Raw genomic sequence first — 21,387 nt, forward strand, 5'->3', positions numbered from 1 at the left:
GCTACAATTTTCAAAAAATGTCTGAGATAACTGCATAATTATCTCCATGCCCCATAAGGCTAGTGTAGTTATATAAATATGTTTATATACCACTTTATTTAACTCTACATGCACACATACATATTATGTAAGCCAGTAATATATATATAAAGTTATATGTGTTTATATGCTGAGATATATGGGGATTCATTTATGTTATTTATTTTATTAATTCATTTATTAGATTTCTATTAGACATTTCTATTTTGGTTTATTATCTGGTGAGAATCTGGCCTCATATAGCCCCACCCTCCTTCTTTCTGCATTCCTGGCTGACAGGAGGGCTTGTGCTCTGAAGCCTGGGGGCTTTTAACTACTTTCTTTAAACTGGGTAAAAGGTCAGTTGTGGCCTAAAGGAACCCATACATACTGCCCATCTCCTGGAGTGCTTACAAAGGGTCTGTCATCTATAACTATCCTCCCCATAAATAATCTTCTTTAAGTAAACAGGGACAGTCCTACAATAGAACTGCCCCCTCTCTTGCGATGGAGAAGAAAAGTAGGGGCTCAACTATGGATTCCTGTTATCATCTGGGTTTAAATATAACTCAGAGTTTGGAAATAAGTGATAGGTAACCACTCTGCCCCTATGCTAACACTATTTGATATAACTGTACAGTGAACTATGCAATGTAGGCAGTCAAATTTGGGCCCTATGACCCTGTTATCTTTACTAATCATAAAATCCCCACATCATCTATGCCAGAAACACAGCTTCCATCTCTCCAGTGGCTTTTATCCCTGGCTGTGCATTATTTAAAAATACTGATGCCTGGGGCCCCATTCCACATCACCTGAATCTACATATCTGAGACTAGCTATCTCTACTGGTTAAAAGTTCCTGATTCTGATCCACACAGAGGGTTAAGAGCCACTTGTTTACACTGACCTGATTCAGTAGAAGTCAGAGAAGAATCCCAGGAGTTGGGAACTGGTAGACAACCAGGGAATCTCTAGCTAAAAGCAAAGCAACAAACAAAATCAAAGTAAGGTTTGGTTTTTTTCCACAGGAACATTTTTCATCATGTTAATGTCTGCTTACATAGACATAGTCAAAGAAACCGAGCTAGGAGTGTGGAGATGGTTGTTTTTTAGAAGCCTCACATTTGAGAGCTGATTCCCAGAGCAGTTACAAGGAAAAATTGGTGCACGCACTCACACACACACACGCATGAACACAAACATGCACATGCACACATACATACCATGTGACTGCAAGTAACTTAAAACAAAAAAATTTAATTGAATTTCAGGGCCTGGGGAAGATCTGAACCTATAATTATTTCTTAGCAAACTTGCTGAACACAGGGTTTCCCTCTTCTGGGACGAGATGAGACGGGTAGCATAATGAATCCTCTTTAATTAAAAAATAAAATGTTTTAGGATAATCATATTCTTTCAAGTTACATTATTTTTTAAAAGGAAAGGAAAGATGGTGAGAAAAATACCATTTTTCAAATGCCCAGTGTTAGGCTACCTCAAATGGCCTTATTTCTCATTCAACTCTCTAGATTTAAAATTTGATCCTGAAGAAAGAACTGGAGTCCCTGCATTATTCCCAGTAGAAAGCTAATGGGTTTTTTTTTTTCACCCCTTGCTCTATTCCCACTTCTCTTAGAAGCAACAGACAGATTCAGTGCTCACTGATTCCAGCCAAGCAAAGCTGTGGGGAGAAAGTAGAAGTTGAGGCACCAAAACAGACTTTTACAACAGCTCTCTAACCTAACTTTATAGGATTCTCTAGTAAAGAAGTGCATGTTCTTCCCATGTTTCTTAGGAAGTATTTAGGATGTGGATACACAGACAGAGGGAGGAAAGTACTCTCCTGGATGTGAGGACTATGGAGAAGGGTGGGGGGAAAGCAGAAGGAAGCTCATGCTCCGATTAACTGAAAATGTCTCTCTTCAGTCAGGTGAACCGAACAAAGATGTCCGTGGAATTGCGGGGAGTGGAGGTTTAAACCTAAGTTCTTCCTCTCAAGGAGACCTGTGTTTATTGATGGTTTTGGGGGACAAAGATCAGCCACCAGGGTAATTGTGAGACATCCAACTCAGGAGGTCTCTTTTTAATTTTGTTATTTTCATTTTCTCTGAATCCTATTTCCTTTCTTACTGCTTCTGGGTTTGACATCCCTAAGGCTAAAGTTTCTGCATCTAATTGGAGATATCTTTATTCAGGGAAGTAAGTAATATATTGAAAAATCTAAATGGAAATTCTATTTTTTCCAAAGCTTTTTCTATCCAATTTCCTCTAAACAGAAAAAGTAAGGGTACAAAGCAACTAAAACCTATTATTGTCATTGATTTCAGACCAAAAATTTACCTCTCATGGATTGTGTCTTCACTCCCAAGTGCAAAGTAGGGCAAAAGCACGCACACACACACACACACACACTGCCTGCATAAGGAACATTCCCCACTGTGGCTGAATGAAACACTGAAAAACTGAAGAGCCTGGAAATCTACCAGTGGGGAGGAGCTTCACAGTCAACAGCCTAGAGAGCTTTGCCCTGGCCAGGTCTACACCTGCCCAGAGAGAATTTTGGTAATTTTAATAAAACCAAATTAAATCTTAAAGTAAGACTAGTTGGTGATTCAGTAGGGATGGCCCTAGACCATTATGGAGTAGCTATAAAATAAAAATTATAGATGGATAAGAATAGGAGCAAAGCAAATAAAATCATTTTAATGGAGAACAGAGGGAACATGGCAGAGAAGAGGAAAACTGACAAGTGTGGAGAGGGGGTTGTTTACAGGATCCTCCAGGCTAAGTGGCCTTTGAGATAGGGACCTAAGATGACAGAAAAAATAATTGGCACAGATCCTGGAATTTGTGCATTTGTGATGAAAAGGAGGGATGCTTGAGTAAAAATGCATCTCTACCCAAGCAGAGAAGAGGCAAAGAGACCTGTGGTGCTGGAGAAGGTGGAGGGATGTGGAGGGGATGAGATCCCCACCCTCAAGGAACTTATCTTTTAATTAGAGGAGCAAGTTTAGATCTAGGACACTCTACTGGGCACTTTATGTGCATGTTTTACTCTGTTCTCATGATGTCTTGTAAGATGAATAGTTTATTACTCGATTTGGATTTGGAAACCAAAGCTCAAACGGTTAAATAACTTGTCCAAGGTCAAAAAGCCTGCGAGTTGAGGATCTAGGATTTGAACCCAGATCTAGTTCACTCCAAAGCCCATGCATGCTCTTTCTAACACCATGGCAGAGGCCTAATATAATGTAGATGTTTCCCAAAGAGATACAGATCTGAAATGGTGCTCAGTGTCTGTTTGTCCAACCAACTGCTCCGTATGCTAAATCCCTGCCTTCCTCCCTGGAGCCCCTTTCCTCACCTGACAACCACTGTGGGCAGGGCCTCTTTGGCTAGAGTTGGCTTCTTTCTCCCCACCATCCCTTCACGAGAAGAAGACATCAAAGATTGCAGCAGGTCCATAAAGAGAGAGAGGGTGTTAGGAGGGAGCCACCCTGGGCTCGTAAACTGGGTGGGGTGGGGGGAAGGGGGAGGGTGGGGACCCACCCACTTGTCAGGCGACGCTGCATCTCACTTTCCCCCAAAACTAAGATCTCAGCTCTTGCTTTAGGGCAGGGCACTTAAACAAAGTTTGGTGGTGGAGGTGGGGGGGTGCGCTGCCCAGTGATTGCAGTCATTCTGATGTAAAAATCGTGCCACCTCTCCACCCCCACCCAGTGAGCACCCCCACTCAGTGAGGCCAAGACATACAGGTGGTTCATTTGAGACCTTAGTTGTAGTTTCAGTTCTGCTGCCCTGTGGCCATGAGAAGGCAACCCTTCTTTCTGTCCCCTCAGCCTCTTTACCTTATTCTGAGGTAAATCATCACTGGCACCCCCCTTACCTTCCTGAGTGGCTCACTGAAGACCACACAGTGACGGCAACCCATTTAGTCCAGCTGAATTGCCTGTGCCACAACTACACTATGCATCTTAAAAGACAGCTGGAGACACCAAAGTGTACCCATGGTCTTGTTATCATCATCTCCTTCTACTGTCAGAGCAAATCAGAGCCTCCAAACCTGCAACATTCATACACAGTCAATACAAATGCCTGTGTCTTAGGTCTGAGTGGAGCCATCTCCATTAATCTGGGAGATCCCCAAGGACAGAAATCCAGCCTTGTCTCTAGAGGATTCCTTCACTAAATGGAGAGCTCTGCACACAGTTGGGGCTCTTGAAATGGAGTCAGCAAAGCCCATATGGGTCAGAAGTCCATGTTCTCCTAGGCAAATTGGATAATCGCAATTAAAATTTTCCCTTTGTCCTGATCATGTTCACCAGAGAATTGCTTTCTTCTCCATCATCATAATCATCAACAGCATTTATTGAACATTACTAAATAGAGTCCTGTGCCCAGTGCTTGATAGGACAGATATCACAGGTCCTACCATCAGGAGACATGATACATGCATTTAAAAATATACGAGAGAATTGGGAACATATGGGCTCTGGGTTGCAAGTGCCTGGGTTCAAATCTCTGATCTGCCTCTTTTCAGTCAGGAGACATTGAACAAGTTCTGTAATTACTCTGTGCCTCTGTTTCTCCATCCTTGAACAGAGAGAACAAAAGTCCCTATTAGATAGGGTTGATGTAGTGATTAATTTAGATGATACATATAGAGCACTTAGTATATTGCCTGACACGTAGCAAGCATCCAACAAGGCAGCCATAGGAACCAGCAGAAAAGTGGCATGATTAGGGCCATGTTTTAGGGAGACAAATCTTGCAACAGAGTCTAGGATGGTTATAAGGAAGGGAACTGAAGAAGAGGACTCCTGTTAAGTTTTTACAACAAATGAAGCAAAAAGGCAAGGACAACCTGAATCAGAGTGGAAGGAAATAAGATTTCTTCATATTCTTAGAACCTTAGACTTCCAGAGAGACCTGGGACAACCAATATTATTTAAAAGCTGGATGTGAGCAGAAAAGGCCAAGGGAATTAGTGTTATTTAGGCTGAAGAAGGCTGAAAAGTGCGAACTGTGTTTATAAACTCACAAGTTGATATTACACTGGGAGCACCTAGACAGCTTTCACAATCTCTGTTTATAGATTATAGATATAGATATAGATAGATACTTTCACCCCCACCTCCCACTAACAAAAAACTCATGGGACAGTAGCAAAAGAGATATTGATTAGGTTAAGATAAAATTAACAAGAAGGTGGATCAAATACTACAACGGGTTCCTGTTCTGCTGATGTCTTGATAACTGGGCATCCAACCACACATTGGTGGTATGGCCTAGAGGTGGGAACCTGGACAGAGTGGCCTCTGGAGCTTCATTCTAAATCAGAACACTTGGAACATCCACAATTTCATCAATACAATATTATCAGCTTGCAGATAATGGCATTTCATTCCCAGTTTCCTTCATATGTTCTTGACCTTGCAGTTAGATTTGGTTGTCTATACATTTCTTTTGGGCCCTACACCAAGACCATCTTATTCTGATCCTATGAATTAGGAGCACATTGGTGACATCATTAGAAACCTTGTATTCCTCACCCTGGAAATTCTTCAAAAAGTGCCCCCTAACTCTTTCTCTCATGGTTGGACACCAAACAGATCTTCAGCTCCTTTGCAATAGTCACTAGATTTCAATCAAATGCCAACTCTGTAACATACTAGTTCTATAACCTTAACACAATTACCTGAGCACAGTGCTCTGTGCCTCACTTTCCTCTTCTGTAAAATGAGGGCAAGAATTCCAAGCATACAAGGTTATTTTGTGCTTATAAATAAAAACAACTTAGAACTGTAAGAACTGTAAAATACCACTTAAACATTAGTTATTATTACTGCAAGATTTCAGCATTATGAGAGAGAAAAAGAAGGCAGTTGGCAGGAACTTTGATCCCAAGTCTCTTTTAACCTACACATTTTTACTTTTTTCTAAATCAAACCATATTTTTGGAAAACCTTGGCAAATTGGAACATTGGTCTTTTCCAAGTAATAGCACCTGGGAATTTGGTAGGCTGAGCTGGAGAATTGCATGTGATTCAAGAGATGGAGCTTTAGAGTCTCTCGTAACATACTGAATGTTAGTCCTGCCATTGTCACTTCCTAGCAGGTTTTAGAGAACTTTCAGGCTCTAACCCTGTGGAGGAGGCTGGGACAGGAGCTAAATCTTTCAATGGAGGGGAGTGTAAATTCTGCTCCAGGCCATGAAAATGAGGCCTAGATGGAACACATCAAGGAACCAGGCACCCTCCCCCTCCAAGTCCTATCTACAGTAGTTACAGTAGGATGTGGGCTAAGGATGGAGAGGGAAGGAGTAGAGCTTCCATGATCCCCAAGAACAGCAACTGTGTTGAACTACATGTGTTTGGAGTCAGGCTGATTGCCTGGCTTCCCCAAGGAACAAACAATAATAGCCCTAATCATCCCTCAACATCAGAAAACAATCATTAGTGTCCTGCTCCTTCTCTGCCTTCCCCAAGAGTATGGGTCAGGGCTGGTCTTATCTTGTAGATAGAAAACTGACTGACGCATCATGACTAACGTTAGCCAGGGACGGGTAGCAGGTTCAGGAAAAAGTTCCAGGTGTTTCCAGCTGTTATTTTATCCACAGGCACAGGTTTACCCCCATAAAGATCTCTATCCAGCCACAGAGGATGCCTATCTGGATTCTGGCAATGACTGCAGTGGGAGGGAGGTGGAGTAGCATGTGGGCCCTGTCATAAGAGGGCACAGGCCAGAATGGAGCAACTCAGCATCCCTGAGGGGAATGACACTCAGGGGGCTGGACTAGGTTACCTTTCATGTTTGGAAGCTTCAAGAGTGTACATTCTTAGTGATTTAGTCTCTCCATGATTTCCTTGCAACTAATGTAAAAGTGCCAAGCCTTTTCCCTTGTTTTGCTTGAGTATTGTGAAATCTAAAAGAAAAGAGGAGAGAATGACCCTCAGGACAGAAGATTTCTCCCTTCTCTCCAAAATTAGGGAGAGGGGCAGAGGGAGAGCACCTCATTCTAAGCAAGCCTGTTTGCCAGCCCAGACACACCCCCAACAAAATGCCATGAAGAATGATGTCATGACTCATGGCTTGGCAAGTACCCGGAGCATGCCCCAGGCTCCCAGATACCACACTGGCTCCTCCAGGTCGCTCTGGCTGGATCTCCTCCTCCTCCTTTTCCCCAGAGGCATTCCTCATCCAGCCCTCTTCTCCTCAGCCCCTCCTCCCCTCAAATTATTCCATGCAGTGAAGGAGGTAGGGAGAGAAGAGGGGTTAGAATTGGGATTTGAGTTAGGGTTAATTTCAGAATCAGGATTAAAGATAGGGTCACGGGCAGAGCTACTCTGGGATCTGGTTTAGTCTGTGGACTTTCAGTTAGGAGAAACAACAGAACTCTAGTAACATACATGCACTCAAGTCCTAGGGTTAGCTTAGGGTTAGCTGTCTTGGTGGTAGGTCCACTTTCTTTGGGTCAGATTAGAAGAGTTAGAATCTGGTTTAGAAAATGAAAAATGTCAATGCTGAACAAAGATGTAATCAAGAAGCACCTCCCAGGAATCTGAGCACAGGTCTTTTTGGAATCAACTACATTCCTACGGATTGTAGACACTGCAGAACCATTATATCTACTCCCCAGGCATTGTGCAGTGTTATTTGACTTTACCTTGATCTTAGACTTAGACCTTTCTAGTACAGCCAAGAGTCCTTCCTGGATTCCTTCTCCAAATCCTCCCCTAGTCTTATCAAAGAATTATTCCTCTATTCCCGTCAGCAGTGGGGGCTGGGAGAGTAGCTGAAGCGCTGGGGCCCTGACATTTAGGTATCTTGGGCGCCGTGTTGGCGGAGCAGCACTAAGCAAAGCATGCTGGGGCTTCCCAGACTGAGACATCTGTCAGCAAGACTCAGGAGGCTCCCCTCAGGCAAAGGACAAGACACATTGCAAGTTCTGAGCTCAATTTCTGAGGACAGGAAGAAAATAAAACTAGAAAAAATTGCAGGCTGGGGATGAGGAGCAGGGGGCTTCACAGGAAGACATGAGGGTCCTCCAGGAGAAGTTGGATAAAAGCGATGCTATTGGGCTGAATTCTTAGAAACCCATTCTGAGGCACCCCCCACCACACCCCCGTCCAGAAGCTCCTTACATAAGTTGTTCACCCAGGCAAGATGAACTAGTTAGCAGCCCACCCACTACTGTGCAATCACAATCTTTTCCATTTGATGTGGGCTTCACATCTTCTTCCTTCTCTTCTGACTCTCCTTCTCCCACATCTACCTCGTTAGGTTCTTGGAGGCCCTCCTGCAGAGGGCTAGGAGCTGGCACAAAGCGCACCTCAGCCCTTCCCTCCCCACTAGCAGCACCAAGACAGTGATTAGCAGCTCTCCCCAAGGCTCAGCAGTAAGGGATTTTTTTTCTTTCAAACATGTCACATCTGGCACATCTGCTTCCCTAGCAATGATGCATCCCAAGGGGTATAATCAACAGTTGGGGCGGGGCCGGGATGCAGGTCTGTACTGACAGAAGACTGAGCCAGAAATGCCAAGAGCAAAACTTAAGAACACCAACTGTCCCCACTCCCATTATATCCAAGGGTTGAAGATGAACCCTCTCCCTGCGCATCTTTCTGCCTTAAAGACAGGCGGCCTCCTCACAACCCAAACCCAATACAGGACACTGAGACAACGCAATGGTGCATTTTGCTTTGGGAAATTGTATAATCCTTTTTCTTATCTAACCTTCAACTCTCCTACTGGAATTAGAAGGGAAGTGGAAAATAACCAGTCACCCTTTCCCCTGTCACAAGCTCAGGAGCATATTCAGAAAGGCTCTGGTAGTATTTTCTCCTCTTCCACCCCTAGTCCTTTTACTGCCCTCATCTCTTCCTTCTGTGACTCCTTGTTCTTTTCAAGCCCAACCCCTCACTGCAGGTACTACCGCCCCCTCCGCCTTGGACCTACTGTTTCAAAGGCACTACCTAAATGCTTCCCAACAGCAGTTTGATGAAACACCACCAAGCACTTTGATGGCTCTGCCCATTGGAACACCCCTCTTGCCCCCTCCACTTCCTTTTGACTCTTCATTCAGACACTTCCTTTCAGTTAAGTAAACTGCTTCTTTTGATACAAATTTCTCTCCTTCAACCTTAAAGGTCATTCTTTTCTCTCATCAGAGCTACCCTCCTTTCCTTTCTCTTTGGTCCTAATTCACCTCTTCCAAACACTCCCAACAACCCTTCCTGAAGCTTTCTGTCAATAAGCAACCTATATTGCTTGCAGTAGTGGTTCTCCATCCTCCACCACGAACTAGCACTCTGCCCTTATCTCATTATGTCTGTGTGTTTGTCAGTATCCTGGGTATCACACAGTTCCCACCACACTGAGAGTCTCCTGAGAAGAGGGACTCTATCTCTCCGTCCAGTGCTCTGTATACTCCAGTTTCTTGACTCAGTAAAGAAAGGTAACTGAGTGGAAGGGGAACAGAGGGCCTAATAACTCTTCTGCTCCCACAAAAAGACATAACCAACATACATACATACACACACACATAAATACACATACACACACCAACTCATCTCAAAGATGACTGAGCTTGTCAGATATAAATCATGTTTGGCTTTCAAATGCAGTGGTAATTACACGGTATCTTAACTATCTGTGCAAACTGTCAGAAAAAATATATTGGCAATTCAGAGGAAAGAGGAGGGGAAGGCTGGAGCATCCATTGAACACCACCCTCACCTTCTCTGAAGTCATCCGGAGATAGGACAGCACAGAAGGGCAAAGGCATGCCAGGGCCAGTCCCAACATTTTGGGAGCCTAATGGTTTTTCAGGTGAGAGGTGCTGTCACAAGCTCCCGGGGAGGAGGGGACACTCAAGATGAATTGTATGCATCACCAATCTCAGAAGGTGTTGCAAGCAGCAGCGGGAGTGATTTAGGCTAAATTTTCTGAAGACATCCTGACAAGGTAGATTCGAGAAACAGAGGGCCCAGAAAAACTGAGTCCTTCATCTGATAGTTTGGGAATCATTTGGTCTAACCTGTAGCCTCTAGACAGAATGCAACCCAGACTATTCCAGAAGGGGATTGATGTTTAGAATATCTGGTTTTAAATTTATAACATATTAATATATTCAAATAAGTCTGTGTATCTGAGATTAGGAGTACATTGTCTCTTCTTAGCCACAGTTACAGTGTAGGGTGCTTCTCTCCCAATGGCTACTCCCTCTTAACACTTTTCCCAAGCCCAGGCTGGCACTTGCCTCAGCTTCCCTTTACCTAGAAGCACTGCTGACCTGTTTCCAGGCTAATTTTCATGCCCATCTTTCTGCTAGTGTGTTGGAGAAAGTAAACTGATGGGTTTCAGAAGGAGGACCCCAAAAGGGTGTTGCGTTTGGAACAGTCATCCAAGAAGGAAGACAGAAAAGATGGAAGCCAGAGTGAGGAGGAGAGAACAGATAGAGTGCAGCAGTGAGGGCCTGAGGTTGAGACTCTCATCCCTGAGGGCAGAGGGGTCGAGGGTAGCAAAGGGAAAAAGAAAGAAAAAGAGATTTCTTGTGGCTCCTCTAGCCCATCTCTTGCCTCCAGGCAGATTTCATACTCACATACTTGGCTACTCACTGACACCAAGCCAGACAAATGTGTTGTCTGAAGCTGAGAAAAGAACAGTGTGCTTATCAAGAGCTTGCTTATGGACATTTCTAATGTGTGCATGTGGAGGTACACTGGTGATGTTTTTGGCAAGAGAAGGAAAGCTGTTTTGACAAAAGTTCGTCACACGTGGCAGCAGAGAGCAGGATCTCCTTCATTAGAGATATAGGAAAATCATATGGAACTCATCTTTCTAGAACGGTGCTGAATAATTCATTCTGATATCCTTTCAGACCTTCCTGACCTAAGCAACTAATGAAACAAAAACCAACCAACAAAAGTACATTGTATTCCTAATATACACTTGCTTAAACAGTGGACCCCAATTTCCTAGTTAGCATCTGGATGAACCCTGTTTCATACAACAACCCTTGTCAAAGGAATAAGATTGTCTTCATCTCTCTCACTTGGGGACCTCAAGTTCACAAGCCCTACATTAGTGTCTTTCCTACTCTCAGTATTTTATTCCCCTAGAGTTGATGTTCAGGAGCCTTATAACTATCCTGTAAGTGACCACTCTATCTATGGGTCAAAAGTAGTATGACAGACAAACAAGGAACAGATTCAGGATACACCCTAATGGCTGGCACAGCCTTCCTACCTGCCCAAAGGGATTATTCATATGCTATGAGATAGGAAACCTGAGAATAAAGAACTGACTCTTTCCTAAGTTTATGGAAGACAGTGCTCCAAGTCGGACCATTCCCCAAATTCCTAGGTTCCTAAAGAACCAGCATTCCTGAACTGCAAACACTGCAGGGTTCAGATTTCCTGGCCTGTCCCCACAGAGTCATGAAATCCAGCTATAAGGCAAACAAGGCCATGTTTGTCCCGTAAAACCACCATGTGTGAGCTAATTAAATGACATCATAAAACAGAAGATAAATGCAGGCAGGAGGGAGGCTGCCCAGGGACGGGGATAGGATCAGGTGGGTGACTGATAAAGACATGCCAGTAGAACTGGGAGTGAATATCTTCAACCCCAACCTCAAGATTTTTCAGGAGCTTCCAACCAACATCAAGTGAGGGGTGAGGAGAAAGAGGGTCTGAAGATGGAGAAAAGTTATGCTGGGCTTTAGGGAAAACATGCTAACAAAGGAAGCAAAGCAGCCCACACAAATGTGAACCTCCCTGCTCCTAACACGTTTACTCATAGAAATACACACAACAGTTAAAGCAATTTGCATGTGTAGTGATATACATAAGCACTCTCATATACTCACACATTCTGAACATGATAATTCTCCTCCAATTCACCCCATAACTGAATTAGATATCTTCTACTGAAACAAAGGTCTACGTAAGTCACGACCTTGGGGATTTCTTCTAGCCCTAAAAGAGTCTTTGATTTTGTGATCTCTGAGCACATTGAGAACATTTTTAAGTGACGTGTTCACTGCTTCCCCTAAACAAGAACCCACTGGGAATGCCACCAAAATGAAGGGTACCTGGAGAAAGTAAAATTCACACTCATATCTGGTCACGTGGCCCAGAGCTCATCTGTCTGCTGCAGAACAGATGAAGGCTCTAACTATGTGGTCAAGGTGCCTGTTCCAGAAGAATACTCAGACAGGTGAGGGTAGAAACTCAGAATTCCTGAAATAAACTTAAAATTTAATTTCCTTTATAGATCTTCATAGGCAAAGTAAGAGTGAGTCTCAGGAACACCTCCCACCCATCCCCTCTCCCATTTCCAGCATATCAATCTAAGGTGCTTCTCCTCACTCTTGTACCCACGCTCACATTTCATCCAGAGAAGTTTGATGCAAAGTTCAACTCTTCATGCCCATGTCCTTTCCAAAGATGTTTGTTTTAGAAGGAAAAATTAGGAGCAGGGAGGAAACCCAGATCAGTAAGACAAACTCGGGTGTTCTGCCATTCGCTTGTTCACATATTCACTTAGCAAACAGTTAAGAGTCTTCTATGTGCCAAGCACAGTCTACCATGAAAAACTGAAGATACAAAAGTGACCCTTGATCTTAAAGAATGTTCATCTCTGTGGGCAAAGCTATCTTTCTCAGTAATCCAAAAAGGATTCTGGTATCCTGTAACATGGGCCTCAACTTTCACCATTTCTAGTGAGTTCTTTTTTCTGCTGAATGTGCAGGAAATTGGAGCTCTGAATCACTAGCAGCAGAGGAGACGGTCTCCCTGGACACTTAGGTTCCTTTCCTGGCTCCACTCTGACTCCCTGGGCAGTTCTGGACAAGTCATGGACTCAGTTTCTCTACCTGGGAAGCGGGGGAGGCTCCCACTGACTAGTTCTCAACTTCATAGAGCAGCTCGGTGATTAATGAGTTAATGTCTGTGGGAGGCTTTGAGCTGTTGGGATGAAAGACACCCTAAAGCCCTGACTCTATTGGAAACTCTGCCCAACCTACAAGATACTCTGAAACTAGAAAAGGGGCCTTTGATCATATATGAAGGGCTGTCTTTAGGAAAATGAACTAGAGGGAATGAGTTAAGACAACAGCAGGAATTAAAGTAGCAAGAAAAAAAACCTTAGGACTTTCTGGCTCCTGGGTGGAGTCCCTGGCCCCAGAGTTAGTTACAGATCTGTCACCAGTCTATAGAGAGGGGTGGTCTGGATAATCTCTGGAAGCTTCTTCTAGACATCCTAGAGTCAGCTTCATGTTAGCTACTCTGCCAGATATTTAATATTGAAGGTTAAATATTTAAACTTCAATGGTTCCCCCTACCCAAATATGAAATAAGCCACCTTCCCCACCACACAAATTGATAGTAAGCATAAAAAAGGAGAGTTAATTTAATATATAACAAAAATTTTAAATCGTTTAACAATGTTCCATGGGCAGAAAAATTTTGCTGTGCAGACAGAATTACTCAAAATCTGTCAAGTGTTCATTGTCAAGATGAGGTGTAAATATCAAGATCACTACATGGAGAATGGAGTCGGACTTAAGTTCAAATACCGGCTCTGCCATTTACCAGTCATACAACTTTGAGCAGCTATTTAAATACCCTGAGCCTCAGTTTAATCATTTGAAAAATGTGAATAACAATAATTCCAACTTCAGATGATATTGTAAAGATTAAATTGGAAACTTCTGAGGCTACCAAGAGTTGGCAAGGATGGTAGAACAACAGGAACTCTCAGATACTGTGGTCAGAGTAAAAATTGGTACAAATTATTTGGAAAACAATTTGGTATTACCCAGTAAATTTTAATGTTCCACATACCCTATAATCCAGAAATTTCACTACTAGGTATAGACCCTACAAAACGTGCACAGTGGAATACATGTTTAAGTCTGTTCAGAGCAGCACCATTTTCAACTGATAAAAACTGGAAAGGATGCAGATGCTCATCAACAGCAGAATGGATGAGTGAGTTGTGCTATAGTCATACACTGAAATATATGCAGCAATGAAAATGAACAAATTACAGCTACAAGCAGCAACATGGATACATCTCACAAATAAAATGCTAGTAAAAATTGCAAGACACAAAAGAATACAGTTTGAGTGTATTTACATAAAATTTTTCAAAGGCAAAAACTACATTATTTAAGGATGTATATTGGTACTAAAACCATGATGAAAAGTCAGAAAATTACCATTACAAAATACAGGGTAGTTACCTTTGGGAAAGAGAAATGATTGTGATCAGGAAGGGACATACGGACGGGGCTTCTGGGGTGCTAGCAAAGTGTGTTTTTTTGAGTAGTGGTTACACAAGTGTTTATGTGCCACATTATTCATTAAAATGCACATATACTCTTTATGCACTCTCATGAATGTGTCTTATTTCACAATTTAAACGTTAAAAAGATTTAATTAGTTTATCTAAGTAAGATGATTAATAAATACCTAGTGGGTACTAAGCTCTCAATGAATGTTAGCTATTATACCCATTATTTATCCACTGCCAGTTCAGAAGTTATTGGTACTGTTCTTTCCCTCCATTAGTCATGATAGATATGTGGATATGTGTTTAATAAAGATTTACTGACTGCCTACTATGTACTATGCACTATACTAGGAAGAGATGCACCAGTGTTCCCACAAGGTACTCACTACAGTGACCTGAATGCACCAAGACAGATAATCTCCTGCTTCCCAAACCATCCACTTTCTTTCTACATACCTGGGTTAAATGCTAACTTCCCAATGAGGACAAAATCACAAATAGGGATTTGTGTTCAGAAAGAAAGCTCCAATTCAAACCACCCCCATATCCTTACCAATCATATGGCTGCCCCAGATCACAGGTTACACACACCTGATGCAGCCCACATCATGTCTGCCACACCCTCAACCATGGCAGAGAAAAGAAGAACTGTGGCAGAAAAACCTGATGTCTGCATGAGCCCCTATCAACCCTTTCTACCCCAACCCCGCCATCCCAGCTTAAGGGCAAGAAATACATTATGACCCTGGGCCTTCGTTTACATGTAACAAACAGAGGTCAATTTATTTCTAAATCACTTTTTTTATGGCTCTATTGAACTATTTGCCACATTATTTATACGTTAATGGGCCAGGCCCCTCTGGGAAGCTCCCCATATAATAAATAATGTGCCAAATCATTAAGCAAGGTGATAAAATCAAAGCCATTTAAAAATACATCAACCTGCGTTCCCTTCCAGTGAAATAAGCTCCAGGGGACCAAAGAAGGGGGTGGTGTGAAAAACCACCTTCTATTACTGAGTTTGGTCAGATGTAGGTTTTTCTCTGCCAGGGCTTGAGATAAAAATCAGAGCTGGGAGATCTAGATAACCTGGCTGCTTACCCATATCCCCAGCAGCTAGAGTGAGAGGAAGTGGGTAGATATTACAATAGGGATGGTTGCAAGTATGCTTCAGGCAAGAGGAAGCAGGAACAGCAGATTCTACCTCCCCCCCCCCGCTGCCTCTTATGGGTACTGGGGACTGACAGAGAAGCCCAGCTGGGCAAAAAAAGTCATATCGTCTGGCTGGAAGTTGGGGGTTAAGAAGAAAATCCACCAAAGACCTTTGCCTTTCTACCTATATTCCATCACTACAATTCTTTCTTATGAAACTCAGTATTTATAAATAATCTGGGCCGTAGAGAAGAACATTAATAATAATGATTATTCTGGCTCTCTTCCATTGCCCACCTCTTATACCAAAGGGCTTACCAAACACTTCTTAACCATCAATCTACTCAGAAAACCATAGCAGTGGCAAGAGAACATGGACTAGAAGGACTCACTCCCTAAGGACTTGACCTTGAGCTCTTTTGGAGTGATCCAAAGGAAAAGAAACACATGGGAGCCCATCAGTCTATTTCTATCCTGAAGCCCCTTTGGGTTGATCCCTGTCTTAGGTGCTACAGGAATGACCCAGATAGATCATCCCCCTGGTTGACAGAAAAGATAAGACCCCCTCCTCACCACTCTGACTCAGACTGAAAACTTAAGCTGCAATACAAATGAAGAAAGTAACTGTTTGAAAGATGGTGAAGGGATTAGTCAAAGAACATATGAGTGTATATGAAGGACCCAGTGACGTGGACAATGGTGTAGGGATTCACTATGGAAGTGGTGGGCAGGCTAGGCAGAGAGGGGCAAAGGGGAAAAATTGGGACAACAGCATAAACAATAATAAAAAATATATACAAGAAAATCAAGACTTCTGGTCAAGATGGAGGTGTACATAGATACACTTTGCCTCCTTGCACAACCACAGAAAGAAGTACAACTAAACCTCAAAACAAATAACACCCTGAACTATCATAAAATTGAACTGTATGGGGTCCAACAACCAAGGACTTAAAGAAGCTACATTCATCCAGACATGTAGGAGGGGCAGAGACAAAGAGATGGGTGGAGAGGTGAGGAGACATGGTGTGGCATGGAGAGGCAGTGGCAGATCAGGCTGTCCCACATTCATACGTGCTGGGTAAAAATCAAGAGGGATACCTTGGGAGCAAGCAATACCAGCCCCAGGCCAGATCACACAGCCCAGCAGTCCAGTGCTGGGAAGATAAATCCCTATAACTTCTGGCTGTAAAAACCAGAGGACGTTGGGGTGTTGGAAGAAACTGCCAGATCTTCAGGAGACTCCACTTGAAGGGCCTGCACAGTCTTATAACTTTCACAGACCCAACCACTCTGGGATTCAGCAACAGGGCAATAGCTGGAAGGGTGCCAGTGGCATATGGGGAGTGGGTGAAGTGACTGGAAATGGAGTGAGTGCCGTTCAAACCTCCAGAAGTCAGGCAGTGGCACTGTCCCTTCTCTGAGCCCTCCCCACACACAGAGCCACAAAGCAGTGAAGCGGGTTGCCCCACTCTGGTGACTACCTAAGTCTCCACCCCACACAATTTATAGGTGTCTTTTCTACAATAGGCCATGCAACTGAGACAGGGAGTCAAAACAGCTCTACCTAATACACAGAAACAAACAGGGAATCTGCCAAATTGAGGAGACAACAAAATATGGTCCAAATGAAAGAACAGAAAAAAAAAAACCAGAAGAACTAAATGAAATGGAGATAATCAACCTATCAGATGCAGAGTTCAAAATACTGATGATCAGGATGCTCAAAGAACTCATTGTGTACAGCAGCAACATAAAGGAATAAATGAAGGCTACACTAAGTGAAAAAAAAGAAGGAAAAGCTACAGGGAACCAACAGTGAAGGGGAGGAAGCTGGGATTCAAATCAACATAATTCAGAACATAAGAAAGAAATAAGCATTCAACCAAAACAAAATGGAGAAATAAGAATTTTTTCTAAATGAGGATAGTATAAGAAGCCTCTGGAACATCTCCAAATGTGCCAGCACCCAAATCATAGGGATGCCAGAAGGAGAAGAGGAAGAACAAGAAATTGAAAAATTATTTGAAAAAATTATGAAAGAAAACTTCCCTAATTAGGTGAAGGAAATAGACATGCAAGTCCAGGAAGAACAGAGAGTCCCAAACAAGTTGGACCCAAAGAGGACCGCACCAAGACACATCATAATTAAAATGCCTCAGGTTAAAGATAAAGAGAGAATCTTAAAAGCAGCAAGAGAATAGCAGAGAGTTACCTACAAAGGAGTGCCCATAAGACTGTCAGCTGATTTCTCAAAAGAAACTTTGCAGGCAAGAAGGGACTGGCAAAAGTATTCAAGTGATGAAAAGCAAGGACTTACAACCTAGATTACTCTATCCAGCAAAGCCATCTCTTAGAATGGAAGGGCAGATAAAGTGCTTCCCAGACAGGGTAAAGAAAGCTAAAGGAGTTCATCATCACCAAGCCATTATTACATGAAATGTTAAAGGGACTTATTTTAGAAAAAAAGATCAAAACTATGAACAGTAAAATGGCAACACACTCACAATTATCAACAACTGAATCTAAAAAAACAAACTAAGCAAACAACCAGAATAGGATCAGAATCATAGATATGGAGATCATTCGGAGGGTTATCACATGGGCAGGGGGAGGGGGAGAATGGGGGAAAAGGTGCAGGGATTAAGAAGAATAACTGGTAAGTCCAAAATAGACAGGGGTATTTTAAGAATAGTATAGTAAATGAAGAAGTGAAAGAACTTACTTGAACTAAGTAAGGTGGACATGAACTAAGGTGGGGGATTGCCAGAAGGAAGGAAGGTACCAGGTGGAGGGGGGCAAAGGGGGAAAAGTTGGGACAAATGCAATAGCATAATCAATAAAATATATATTTTTTAAAAAGAAAGCACACATTGAGTATCTAAGCAGAGAAGGTATGCAAAGAAATTATCTGTGCAGTAGGGAAGGTTTATATAAATATCTAACTCCTAAGCAAACAAACCAAACATTATTTACTTTAATCCATACAAGGGCCTTGAAAGTTAATTTACAGATTCAGAGAAATGAAGAGATTTAAGCAAGGTCCCACGACATGTTAGAGGGCCAGAATTTGAATCAGTTCTGTTTGTCTACAAAAGGATATATTCTTTTTATTAAATTATCATGCCAAGGAGCAAAAATAGCTTTGAGTTGAGTTTTAAAGGAAGAGACATACATATAAACTGAAAGAGCAGGGGAAGTGGGGTTGCCAAATAAGATACTGGATGCCCATGCCCAAATATTGTATGAGACATGCACTAAAAATTATTTGGTGTTTATCTGAAGTTCAAATTTAATTGGCATCTCCTAAACCTTAAATCATGGCAAATGGGTAAGGCTTCCAAGTGAAGGAAAACAAGACTTCCAGGGAGGATGAGAAATAGGTTTGCCTAATTGGTGCAGATAGTTGCGTACTGGGAAGTCAAAAAATGGGAACAGGATGGTCATAATCATCTTCCAGAAAGTCTTGAAGAATGGAAAGTTTAGACTTGAGAATAGGGAATAGAAAGTGCCTGGTTCTAAGCTATGAATTTCAAGGAAAGAACAAAAACAATTTCATAGAATTTAGAACTGGAAGGTACTTAATTTATAATACAATGCCTTCTACTTGTATAGTACTTTAAACTTTTCAAAGCACTTTCACTTACATTATTTAATTAGATCCTCATAAACCCCTGCATAGTAGACAAAATGGATGTTATCCAGTCCCCCTTAGCCTACTACTGGTCTCCATCCTTTCCTCTGCCACCAACATCCTGAGAGGTACTACACTGCCTCTCACCCCCAAATCCACTGATCTGAAACTGTTCTCACAAAGTCATCAGTGACATATCTGATGGCTTCTTTTCATTCTTCATATCACTTTACCTCTCTTTGGCCTTTGACATTGTTGACAACCTACTCTATCTGTGATACGATTCAGCTCTTCTTCTCCTCCTACCTCTTGAGTCACTTTTTCTTTCTTTTATAATTTTTTTATTTACTTATTACTTATAGTATTTTTTGCATTACCACTTATCCCCCTTATACCCTCCTTCCTCCTACAATCACCACACTGCTTGGATCACTTTTTCCGTCTCTTTCACTCTCCTAAACTCTTCCTGTTTAAATAGGTATTCCCAAGTTTCCATCCTTGGCCTTCTCCTTGGGTAATTTCATCCGTTCTATTTTCAGACCCTGAATGTGTGCTGATGACCCCCAAATCTACATCTCCCACTGGCTTTCTAGATGATAGATTGGAATTTCAAATTGCCTCCTAGACATCTCTGCCTTCTACCCCCGATCCAATTCATCCTCCTACTGCCACCAAATCTAGCCATCTTATTCACTGAATGAATAGCTCCCATTGCTTACATGATAAGCACCAACTCCTTAGCAGGTTTGCCCATAGTTGTACAGTTATGGCAAAATTTGATTTCAATCAGGAGGTGTCAGCAAACTTTTCTGTAAAGGACCAAATTGCAAGCTACATGTGGTCTCTGTTGCACATTCTTCTTTTTTTGTAAATATAACCCTTTAAAAATGTAAAAATGAAGAACACATTCTTAGATTGAGGGTTGTATAAAATAGGTCTTGGGTCATAGTTTGCCAACCTCTAGGGTCAGGTCTCCTGATTCCCAATCTTGTTCTCTTTCCCTTGCTTTAGGAAGTTAAAAGCATATATGCATTGGGTATTTACAGTTTAAAAATTCCCTCACACACATTACTTTATTTGCTCTCTTCCTTTGGACCCCATAGAACTTTAGGTGTACTTCTCTTATTGTACAAACTCCAGGTCACAATTTATTACTCTACTAGGCTATTCTTGAAGACAATGATTATTTCTTATTCATTTTTTGTATTCCATAGCAACTAGCCCAATGTGTTATTCATAATAAGCTCTTTAAAATGTTTGTTGAATGAATTAATAACTTAGCTTCAAGTTTTTATTTAAACAGGAAAAGTATAGTAGGATCTGAAAGCTGAACACCCAATCAGAAGGCTGGTGCTATTCTGGACTCTAAGGTCAGTCATGGGTATAAGAGGAAATAGAAAGAATGAGAGAAACCCACAACATAAGGTCTCTGCTTCCCCCACTGGGAGTTCCATCTCTCTAAGAATCAAACTGCCTAAGGTTTTTCCAAGACAAAACCCAAGCTGTCTGGGACCCCATGTAGGAGACTTAATTGGTTCACTTGAGCAGAAGAGGCCTCCAGGCCTGATTTAAAATGCAATCAGAGAATCTTAACGTTAGAAGGGACCTTAAAGGTTCAGCTCTCACCTAGATGGCTATAGTTAACTCTCAGCTACCTGGACTAAGACAGGAAAGCTGTGGCAGGGCTCTGAAGAAGTCAGTGGAAAAATTTAATAAATATTTTGGACTTCTGTTTTTTTAAAGATTTTATTTATTTATTTTCAGAGAGGGGAAGGGAGAGAGAAAGAGAGGAAGAGAAACAGCAATGTGTAGTTGCCTCTTGCTTATGCCCCTACTGGGGACCTGGCCCACAATCCAGACACATGCCCTGACTGGGAATCAAACCACTGACCCTTTGGTTCACAGGCCAGCACTTAGTCCACTGAGCCACACCAACCAGGGCAATATTTTGGATTTCTTAATGCAGCATTTTTTATCTTCCAAAAATGTATCTCTGCCTTCAGAATTATCTTAGGAATTATGTCTCTCTGGAAAATAAAGGAGAAAGCAGCCTTGATTTAGAAAAGATATTGGAAGAGAGTTGACAATACTATACCTGTAGCTAATCTGAGGCCTGGGGGTTAAGATAAAATCATTGCATTTTAATATTGGGCCTCAATAAATACCTGTTAATAAATTTATTGATCTACTCTTTTCATGAATCTTTGTTCTCTTATACTTTTTTGCCTTCTCTTATTACGTGTGCATTTGGAAGGGGCCAACAAAGAAGAATTCTAGAT

At 42.1% G+C, this 21,387-nt stretch overlaps 1 long non-coding RNA gene across 4 annotated transcripts in view; it reads right to left on the reverse strand.

The window, feature by feature from the left end:
- LOC123478191 (uncharacterized) overlaps positions 1–21,387 on the reverse strand; it is an 82,608-nt gene that overhangs the window by 37,629 nt on the left and 23,592 nt on the right. For all 4 annotated transcript variants that reach the window (XR_008426546.1, XR_008426547.1, XR_006653338.2 and 1 more), the window contains one exon: positions 929–996. This is a non-coding gene — a long non-coding RNA (uncharacterized lncRNA). The remainder of the gene's footprint in view (positions 1–928; positions 997–21,387) is intronic.

Source organism: Desmodus rotundus, chromosome 3, assembly GCF_022682495.2.
Source record: "Desmodus rotundus isolate HL8 chromosome 3, HLdesRot8A.1, whole genome shotgun sequence".
Taxonomy (NCBI): domain Eukaryota; kingdom Metazoa; phylum Chordata; class Mammalia; order Chiroptera; family Phyllostomidae; genus Desmodus; species Desmodus rotundus.